General features: G+C 42.7%; 1 pseudogene; it reads left to right on the top strand.

Moving 5' to 3' along the window:
- The first annotated feature begins 2,103 nt into the window (after nucleotides 1–2,103).
- Nucleotides 2,104–2,616, top strand: LOC118238962 (annotated as a pseudogene).
- The last annotated feature ends 8,666 nt before the right edge of the window (nucleotides 2,617–11,282 follow it).

Genomic DNA, 11,282 nt, shown 5'->3' with positions numbered 1-11,282 from the left:
TCATCATTATCCCTCCTTATCCTCTGGGCCTTTTCCCAAAGATCACATGATACTCAGGCAGTGTCTTTTGCACCAAGGAATTGTGAACAGAAATTCCTTGACCTCCAAGGACTAATGCCCCACCCTGCATTTTTTGGTGCAACCTGAAGTGTCAACACCATCATGAATTCTGTTTTACAAACATAAAATATATCAGATTAGAAAGGAAATAAGGGTTTCCTTATCTGTGAATTCTGGGGAAACAGCAACAGAAAGACTAAGACTGATATAATTGTTGGATTGTTGTTAGAGTTGAACCAGCTGGACCTAGGCAAGGGTCATAGAGTTACTTCATATGGGACAGGATGCATTTCTCAAGAATAGACAAAGCTTCTATCCCCCACAGAACTTCATCTTATGGCTCCCCTGATGCATCTCAGTTACACTAGATTTGAAGGACAGCATCCATGACCTTGCAGGATTTCTGAGAGAGTACAAGCCTGCACACATACATTTCAGAGCAATCTCTACATGGAAGTGACATTAATCAACTGGAGACCATGTTCTGTCAAAGTTAACAAAGAGGGACATAGCCCATTATTAAATCAAGTTCATGAAATCAACAGCATTGCTAATTGTGTTTGTCCTGAGACAGCAAAAAGGGAGAGCAACGATAAGTTAGATATGCAGAGCCTGGGGAGTAAGTGAGGAGCGGCCAGAAAGGGTGTTTCCTGACTCTACTCAGAGTTTATTCCTCTCAGTTAACCACATACAAGCCCGAGGAGACCACCTCCTATGGCAGTTAGGACCCTCCCCTAGAAGGACACAAGATCAGTTAGTTATTATAATCTATGTCACTCTCCTGGGATTGCTACAATAATAGAAATGACCCAGTTCAAAGACTCTCTCAATCAATATGAAGACAATTTCTCTCATAGTGGAATCAGTTTCTGTATAGGAAAAGTAGGACTTGCAAGGGTTGATAGAAGATGGGGTTCTACAGCACAAAGAAGTGTACAAGTTTTCCAATCACTGTCCAGAAGCAATCTCTAATTGGTAACATCTTTCAAATGAAAAATGAGATTTCTCAAAGGGAGCCTAACTGAGGGAAACTACCACTCCTAAGCATAGGTTGCAGGTCCATCAGTAGATGTCTTCAGGTATCCAAATCTAATGGATTTGGGAGTTTCCCTGACTCAAGATATCACATGACTTTATTGATATTATATAATATATATATATATATATATATATATATATATATATATATAGTCTTGTAATACAGTTCCTTCTCCTATATAGTACAGCGTCTAATTGTGGTTTTATGGGATTCCTGAGCATGTAAATCAGCTGGTCTCTGCATCCACACCTGTTTCTTGTGCCTTTTCTTTGGCTCTTTTCCTCTTTGTTTGTTTTGTTCGTTTTGTCCTGTTGCAATGAATTACTTTTTTGATATCATTTTGCTTTATTGTATTTTATTCACTAGAAGCCTGTTTGTCTTCAAAAGACAGCACGGTGGTGTATTAGGAAGGGGAGGACTTCGGAGTTGAGGAGGGAGGAGGGAGTATGGGATGCAGAGACTTCTACCAGCAGGTGTTTCCTCTACATTCCACAGTCTGGAGGGAGCAAGAATCAGGTGTGGACCCTGTGCTACAGCAACAGGACGGCGTGCTAACTTTCTGGGAAAGATGAAAACCAATCACGTGCGTGGGAAAAGGAAGAAAAACCTAAGCAGTGTGGTCCTCTTAATCAGAACAGGATTTCAGGAACCTAGGTGTGAAAAAATGTTAGCGCTGACCTGAGCCTTAAAAATACAGAAGCAGAATAATTGGGTGGAGAGTTTGGGCTAGGAAGGCAACCTCACTCCAAGATGTGTTTCCTGTGATCCCTGCAGTCCGCATGCTCTCTTGCTCCAGACTCACACTGTAGGAAGTCAGACACAGTGATGGCTGTGTTGTAATAAGAAATGGAGTGGTATCCACCCTCCTCTTTTATAAGTAAAAGGTAAACCCCAAAATACAAATGCATCTTCTAGCTCTAAGTTAAATCCACTCCTGAGCTGTGGGAGCTCACATCTCTCTCACGGGAGGCTGACCTCTGAGAAAAAGGGTTGTAGCCTAGAAGATGAAACTGTTGGGTCTTCTGTACCTGGTGACAGCCCTTCCTGGTGAGTGTGATCATTTCATACATGTGTCCATAAGGGGATGTGACAACATGTGATTGACGGAATTGACTCTTCCTGTCTGCAGGTGTCCTGTCCCAGATCCAGCTTCAGGAGTCAGGACCTGGCCCGATGAAGCCCTCACAGTCGCTGTCCCTCACTTGCTCTGTCACTGGTTACTCCATCACCAGTGGTTACTACTGGAGCTGGATCAGGCAGTTCTCGGGGAAGAAGCTGGAGTGGATGGGGGCATAGGTTATAGTGGTGGCACCGACTACAACCCATCCCTCAAGAGCCGCATCTACATCACCAGAGACACATCCAAGAACCAGTTCTTCCTGCAGCTGAACTCTGTGACCACTGAGGACACAGCCACATATTACTGTGCAAGAGACACAGTGAGGGGACTTCAGCATGAGCCCAGACAAAAACCTCCCTGCAGAGGATCTCTGCCAGCAGGGGGCGCTCAGCGCTAACCAAGCCCAGGAACTCTTAAGCCTTCAGAGATTGAAAGTAAAACATAAGGTTTCCTCTGCCTTTCTTCCCACTCCCTAAGCACAGAGAGGACAGGTGTCTTTTCTCTCTCTGATTCTGAAATGTTGTCTTATTTAAAGTCATATTTGTTTGCTTCTCACTGTCTCAATACTAAGTACATAGCAATATTTCTTGTCTTTTTGGTTGTTTCTGCACATAACAGCTGTGCCCTCTCTGTGGTCTCAGGAATATATACTTTTATGAAAGTATCTTTTTGAAAGTAAGCTGACCTTGGCATTGCAGTCTTTGCGCCATTAAAATTTAACTCTATGTTTGATTATCCATTCCTTCCACCCTCAGATACAACTAACTGCACATTATAGCACTTCTCAGACTATTGACATGCAGCAGTTGCTGCTATACCTGAGGAATGTGTTGCAGGCTAAAATGTGATCAACCCATCCCTGCACTTATATCACCCATCCCGTAATGTAGGGCGGGGATTTCCTGAGGTTAAGTGTGCACGACTGAGACACAAAGATTATTGTGAAGGACTTACCCCCAGTGAAAGTTGGAAAATTCTTACAAAGTACAAAATTCATATTGTGATTAAAATATCATAGAAAACAAATCCTTGTTGATTTACACTATAATTAATATTTTGTAAATTTGTCACAGAAGTATAAGGGATATTTATAGACTACTGGAAACACAGTTTGTATTTGGGACTTCAATTCCAGCATCAGTGTCATTAACAATAATTCCACTAGACATTTTTTCCTGTATCTGAACCATGTGACATATCTTTCTGTGCCACAGACATGGGAGGAGACTTCAGTGTGAACTCAGACACACTGTCCCTTCAGAGGAGCTCAAAGAAAGCACAGCCCCTTAAGAGCTGCTGAGCCTACTGACAACACCTGGATGTCCTGATGTCTTATCAGTGTGCCCGTGAGCTTCCAGACAAACAAGCCTATTTCAACTTCATTTTAGAAGATGGGGTTTTCCTTGCTGTTTAATAAACATCCTATGGATCCTTTGCTATATCTTACTCTGTGAGAATTACTATTTGCTTATTTTGTAATAAGCATATCATTATGACCCCATGGAGCAACTAAGACACCCATCTGCCACTTGCTGTTAGGTCAAATACACATAAAACAAAACTCTCTATGTTTCTCCTCTCAGGTCTCTAACTTTCAGACTTGGTGATGATGAGGTGTGGAATGGAGAAATTCCATGAATGAATTTTATTATCTCACATAGATAGGAAACAGAATGTCTACTGCTCCTAATGTGTTAACTCTATAATAGTGTACTGGAAAATAAATTTTTTACACAATGAATGTTGGAAGTTTGTGTGCTTGTAAAGATTGATTTAAATCCAATGTCCCATGTAATGATTCCCTTGAAGATGGTTCTTGTTCACCATCTTGTGCAATGTCTGAGTGTCAGTGCAATGCCAGTGTGGATATGGCAGGTGATGTCATCTAAGGTAACTCTTCTATTTCCCTTTCATTAGCAAAAGAGTGTCTTATCTCAGTTTTCTGCTGTTTTCTTGTTCACCATGCTTGCATGCCCACTACTGTGATCTCTGATGCAGCTGAAGTTAGGAAAGCTGAAATGTTTACCTGTGAGTTAGAGAAGGATCAACAGGAGAAGAGATGGTTGGTGTTGGTTCAGGGTTAAGGAGCACAGGTTTCAGCATCTGTAAAGGAAAAGAGAACCTACTGCCAGGCTGAGTCTTATCTAGATTCTATCATAGTGACTGAACTATGGGAGGAGTTATGAAGAACTAACAGACTATAGAATACTAGATTAGTGAGATCAAGACAAACACAGATATTTGAACATCACAGTGTGAAGGCTAAAACCATGCCTACTTCCGAATAACAGGGTGAGGTTGGCCAACATGGCTGCCAGTGACATATGATGACCACAGTGAACCTTCAGGTTAGGCAGACTCTGGACACCAGGAGTCTGTGATTTCACTTCTCACCATCTCAAGGGTATATTGAAGAAAAGAGACAAATGCATGAGCAGAGTTTATTGGATGTGAAATGAGTTTGTTCTGACTTGGGAAACAAATCTTTAAGAAAGGTATGAATCCAATAGAAACAGACATGTAAGAAATAGTGTCTCCTTACAGAATCAGGATTACCTCATTATGGTCAGTGAGAAGTGAATCCTAAACAGGCCAGGATGGAGGGGACACAGCAAGACGGATGCTGTGACAAGTTTACTATGAGCCATCGGACTTCAATACTCTTATCAGAAGCAGAATAAAATGTCAGTTGCTATGATTAATACAATGATAGTTACCAGGATACAGTGAGATTTTAAAGTTACACAGGGTAGGGTATGAAAGATTAATGTTTAAGAGTAATTGTCCTGTCAAGGTTCTTCATGCTTTGAAAAATTGTAGGGAACATAGAGAAATAAGGGTGGCTTGAAAGCTTTGCTGACTGAGCAAGTGACTTGCTTTATTAGGAACTGGAAAGCACAGACTGCCCCAGGAGACAAGGATTCTAACCTGAAAAACCTCTGCCCTGTGCATTTCAAAGCAACTAGTCAAGATCAACTCCATGATTCCCTGCAAAACATGATAGTCTAGCAAGAAAAAGATGCTTATTTTTCCTGGTCAGAGTGAATTGTCTTTCTGTAATTCTTTGGAGTGACTCTGTAGCACCAGTGGGTAGTGCTGGATATGGATCCATCTGCCCCCAGGAAAAACCAAGGCACTGTGAGGAATATTAGTAACAATAGGGTCCCAAATTAAAAGTCAATGTCCGGCACATGTGTTCAGTATCTCCAGGAAAACAGGAGCCATTTTTCACAGCAGCTGAGCTTTGTGTGGACTCATGGAGCATGGATGTGTTAATGATCAAGACAGACAGTGAAACTTGAGTGTAAATCAAGATGTAACGACTTGCAGGGTCACTCAGTACCAGCAGGGGGCACAATGGAGTCAGAAATCATCAGGACAGAAATGAGATGAGGACAGAAGGGGAGCCCATAATCTCTGTGGACTCCTTATAAAAGTTTGTTAGCTGAACAACACTTATTGCAGTTGATATGTGAACTCTCCAATTTTCAAACACAGTAAAACTCTTTGTTAAATATTGAACATGTTATTTTATTGTTGATTGTAATAAGATTTATTCATTTGAATAGTTTAAAAACATTTTTCATAAGATAGTTCAGATAAGGAACTCACTGCTCAATTTCTCCCTGATCTTTCCTACCTCCTTACTACTCAATACACAAAATTCATCTCTATAGAAAGGAAACAAATAGACACAAAACAAAGAAAAGAGTAAAAGGCATACACACACATACAAAAAAAAAAACCTCATTGCTGCAACGTGCTGGGAAAGCAAATCTTAATTGTTTGTGTGTTAAAGAAGATTGCAAGTTTTCCTGTCTTGGAGTTTTTGAAATTTTCAGAAACAATGATACCACCACCAGAAAACCAATTTTGTTCAAGAGGACAAATGTCACTGGTTGGGATTCCATTTATAAATTGAGAGCCTAGGCCTTGGTGATTCTACAGTGTCTGCACAGGAACAGCTACTCTGTCATACATGATGTGAATTTGGCACCAAGCATCCTGCTGTTTGAGCCAGTTGTTTTATATCTCCCTCTTCTCCAACTAGAGTAGGTCCTTATCTTTGAATAAATCTGCTCCATGAATATGCAAATCATGTCTGGCTATGGAGGTAAATACATGTTGGTGCACACCACCAACAATATGCTCAGCGTCCTCTGCACAGTCACTGAGCACACAGGTCCTCACCATGGGCTGGAACTTGACAATTCTCTTCTTGGTGACAGCAGCTACAGGTAAGGGCTCCACGTTCCATACTTGAGGAGAGGTCATGCACTCAGGTGCCTGTGGCATCCACTCTGCCTTTCTCTCCACAGGTGTCCACTCCCAGGTCCAGCTGCAGCAGTCTGGGTCTCAGCTGGTGAAGCCTGGGTCCACAGTGAAGGTGTCCTGCAAGGCTTCTGGATACAGCTTCACTGGTTACTATATGAACAAAAGCCTGGACAGGGCCTGGAGTGTATTGGAAGGATTGATCATGGAAACGGTGGTACTGACTACAATCAGAAGTTCCAGGGCAAGGCCAAAATGACTGTAGACACATCCTCCAGCACAGCCTACATGGAGCTCAGCAGCCTGACATCTGAGGACTCTGCTGTCTATTACTGTGTGAGAGACACAGTGTTGCAAACACATCCTGAGTTTGTCAGAAAACCTGGGGGAGCAGGAAGCTGCCCCTGGACTGAGATGACAGAGAAGATCAGCCTGGGGACTTACATAGAAATATTCAATATGCATGTCCCTTTGACTGCCTCCTCCATATAGGACTACAGTGCTTTGTCAACTTTTCCAAAGCAAAGGATGTTTGAGAATTAAGTGATGCTGATTGAAGATGCCCCCTACAATGCACCATGCTTGATCACATCTTTATCAGTGACACCCCCACTGCCTGCTTCTTTAATGACACAAAAATAAAGACAAGCTGTGTAGGTCCAATTGAATTCTTTTTCTTAGTAGTAATCATGTTTCTTTGTCATTTTAGTGTTTACAGATATAGCTGAAGGTCATGCTGTGGAGTCCTCAGGGTGTTGAATTTGCCACTTTGGGCTCCTGGTCAGATATCATTGGGGACAGAACAGTGGGATTCCAAGCTGGGAATGTAAGAGGACTGTTCATGTCATCAGAAGCCCTGATTACTCATTCTCCTGCTTCCTGAAATTGGATTCTCTAGGACACAAGTTCCAGTCTGACATTGATTGATATTGACTGGAAATCTATGTATGGTGCTCAAAGACCTCCCCCAAACACAATATTTCTGTTCTTAGAGGTAGCAAGGACCACTTAAGGCGTCTATTGATCTTTGCTCTATTATAACTTTGACATGTCTGAACCCGATCATTTCTGCCTATGAATGCTTTTTATTTTATTTTGTTTTTTACTAAGGAGAATGCACACACACCTTGAGTACAGAAACACTGACTATCAGGAATGGAAATAATTCTGTTATGATATCCTAGTAACAATCTGACTCTTTATATTAAGACAACAATAGCAAGAACAACATCAAAGTGGTATTCTCTGGCTTAAACATTTTTAACTCATACAAAGTCAACAAGCTGTGTAAACCAAGCCCTGTTGCTAGCAAATCCAATTTCTTTCCCATCTGACCTAACGGTGTCCTCTCACACACATGAGCACCCTCAGGTAGATTGGGATGTCTGTTTTCCTGCCAGTTGCTGAAATTTATCTTCAAAGTTCATCATTATCCTTTGGAATTTTTCAAGCAGATCACATGATACTCAGAAAGTGTCTCCAGCACCCCAGGTAAAATTAAAAGAATTCCTTGTCTTACAAGGCCTAGTGCCTCTCCTGCTGTCCCCTGTACAAACAAGTGTCAATGTTGTCATGACATGACTTTTTAAATATAAATCACATCAACAAAAATATTGATAGTTTTATGAAAGTTGTGATTTTGTTAGATGTGAACTGGCTGGACTCATGCAAGGTTGTTAGGGCTGACTTCTGTGGGGACAGACTGGGTGTCTCAAGAATAGACAAAGCTTCCATCCTCCAGAGAACTCCATCTTATGGCTGCCCTGACACACTCCAGTCGCACAAGATTTCTAGGAAAACATTCCTGACCTGTACAGGATTGCTGAGAGAGTATAAATCTGTCTACAAACATTTCAGAGCAATCCATATAGGGGTTGAGAATAATCAATTGGAGACAATGTAATGTTAAAGTAAATACAGAGGGACACAGTCCAATCTTACATCAAGTTCATGTGATCAATACCATTGCTAAATGTTTGTCTCGAGACAGCAAAAAGGGAGAGCAAAGATAAATTAGTTATGCAGAGCCTGGGGAGTAAGTACAGAGGGGCCAGCAAGAGTGTTTACAGACTCTGCTCAGAGTTTATTCCTCTCATTAACCACATACAAGGCCCAGGAGACCATCTGTGATGGCAGTTAGAACCCTAGAATCTATGTCAGTTAGTCCCTAGAATCTATGTCACTCTCCTGGGAATCCTACAGAAAAGGAAAAGACACAATTCAAAAGTACTGTCTATCAAGATGAAGACAGTTTATCTTGTAAGAAAATGAATTCCTCCATTGGAAAACTAGGACCTGACAACCTTGTCTCATTGTGACGTAATTCCAAGGTTCTTCATGCCATTGTTTACCTTAGTTCTTCACTTAGGGATGGACCTGAGAGGTTTCCTCCAATACTACTAATGTCTAGTTTCTGCATCAATATTATGAAGATTCCATAGGTCCAGGTTTGATGGCCTGTCTGGAAGACTCCATCTCACAGTGACATCCTGGTCCTTTACATCTTACAGTCTTTCTGTCCCTTCCTGGATTTCCGCTGGGCTTTAGGTGTAGGGTTTGTGTTGAAGATGTATCCAGTGTGGTTGGGCATCCCAGGGTCGCTTGTTCTCTGCATGTTTATCTGTTGTAGATCTGTGTATACTCTAAGTCTACAGTTTAAATACTTTGATAAAGGTGAGAGGTTATGAGGATACATTCTTTGAAAGACCCCCGTGGAGGTACTTTCGTAGAAGGAGACCCGTACCCAAGAATCAGTGAGACCACGAACTTGGATGCAAATAGCAAGAGGCTTTATTGGATACACGGGTACCCGGGGCGACTTAGCTTCTGTGAGGCCAAGCGAGCCGAGCCAAGGGAGAGGGGTCCTTATATAGCAAAAAGCGCAAGCGAGAAGCAGGGATTCTGTTGGATAATTCAAATGAGGTGCTGTACAGAGCTATTTCCATTGGTCAATGTAAATGAGGCGCTACTCAGGGTTATTCAAATGAGGCGAAGTATAGAGTCATTCAAATGAGGTGGAATACAGAGTCATTCAAATGAGGCAAAGTACAGAGTCATTTCTATTGGATGGTTCAAATGAGGCACAGAGCCATTCCAGACCAGCATATTCTCAAGGTCTGGTGTCTGGTACAACAGACTCAATTCCCCCCTCTGCGTCCAGATGGCTGACCTTGGGGGCGGAGACCTTGGGACGGAGTGTTCCCCATCGGGCGGGGGCACAGGGGCAGGGCCCCAGGCCGGCTCACCTGGTGTTCGCCCTTGTGCCGGCCCACCTGGTGCTCGCCCTCGGGCCTCCTCGCGGGCTCCTTTCTCGGCCCCAGCCCTGGGGCGCGGTGCCAGGCAGGCGGGCAGGGGGCGTGGGGGCCCCGCCGGGGTGGACCAGCTTTGGAGGGAACCGGCGGCGACGTGCGGCGGCGGGGGAAGTGGAGGCGGCGGGGGTGGAGATCGGGGAGGCGCAGGAGCGAGGCATCCGCCGCGTGCCCCGTCAGCTGCCGACCGGAGGAGGAGGCAAACTTAAGAGCTAAGGGGCAGGGGTCTTTCATCTTTAGAATAGATTTAGAAACTCTATTTGTGTGTCACAGGTATGACATCACTATAAGTCGAAGTGTTTGTTGCCAGGTTGTTGATTATATTTATGCTTTTGTATCACTCAGAGATCCTTTGTAGGACTAACCAACAATCTGATTGATTTCAGGTTGACTCCATAAGTTTGAAACAATATCCAATAATTTAATAAAAGTTTTTGATAGTTTTTCTGATATATGACTGTTTTATTTGTGTGATTTTTGACAATTTAAACACACAGTTATATGTAATATACAAGTAAATGTTCCCAAAGACCTGAGACTATGTGGGATAGGGTTAGGGTTAGGGTTAGGGTTAGGGTTAGGGTTAGGGTTAGGGTTAGGGTTAGACTATGTAGTCCAGGGATCTAAGGGATGAGGGGAGGTGTCAATGTCTGGTCCCATCTGGAGTTCAGGCCCTGAGATGGGGAAGACTCATTGGCAAGAATAAATGAATTGTCAAACCACCAGATTAGATTCACAAATGGATGGCCCTGAATAGCCCCAGCCGTCTTTATTCATACATCAAAAACAAGCATGTTTTTCCTTGCTAACAAACAAGATTTTCCCATCCTCTGACATTAACAAATATGTCAAATATGTTTTCCCCAACTTTCACACCCAAACAACTTTTAACCCAAAACAACATTTATCATTTTGCTATCTTGGTCAAATAATGAGCCAGATACCTCCTGTCTTTACAAAACTAAAGGTCATAAACACAGACACACATTTCCAAGATATCCATCAAAGCATCTTTACAGAAATGGGGTGATCCACCCTGATCCTCTCAGCCCTGAATCAGAACCGTGCCCTGGATATGGAGTGACAGCTGGCATTTCCAGACAGGAAACCCACAAAGCATCAGCTCCCAACTTATTTTAGGGGAAGATATTCGAGAAAACTGTGTTTTCCAGGCATGATCACATCTGTCCCAGGCATGATTGTCTACAGTTTCAGTTTTCCCATGAGTGAATGTCTCTAATAGGGTACACATGAATACAGTTTTCACACAATTTATGTTTGAGATTTTTACCCTCATGTAAAGATGTTACTACCCACTGTTCCATATAGTGTTTCCTCTGCAGGTGTCCCTTACACCCTCAAATCATGGGACAGTGAGAGTGACCATTGTTACATGCCAGCTCATGTCACCTTCAGGGAGGAATAGAGTCTACTGTTCAGGTCTCAGCCTTCCCTGGATTCAGTTATAGTGACCTCAGCTGTG

The sequence above is a fragment of the Cricetulus griseus genome, chromosome 5 (genome assembly GCF_003668045.3).
Source record: "Cricetulus griseus strain 17A/GY chromosome 5, alternate assembly CriGri-PICRH-1.0, whole genome shotgun sequence".
Classification (NCBI taxonomy): Eukaryota; Metazoa; Chordata; class Mammalia; order Rodentia; family Cricetidae; genus Cricetulus; species Cricetulus griseus.
Note: the sequence above shows the minus strand (reverse complement) of the source record. Positions and strands in the feature narration are given on the sequence as shown.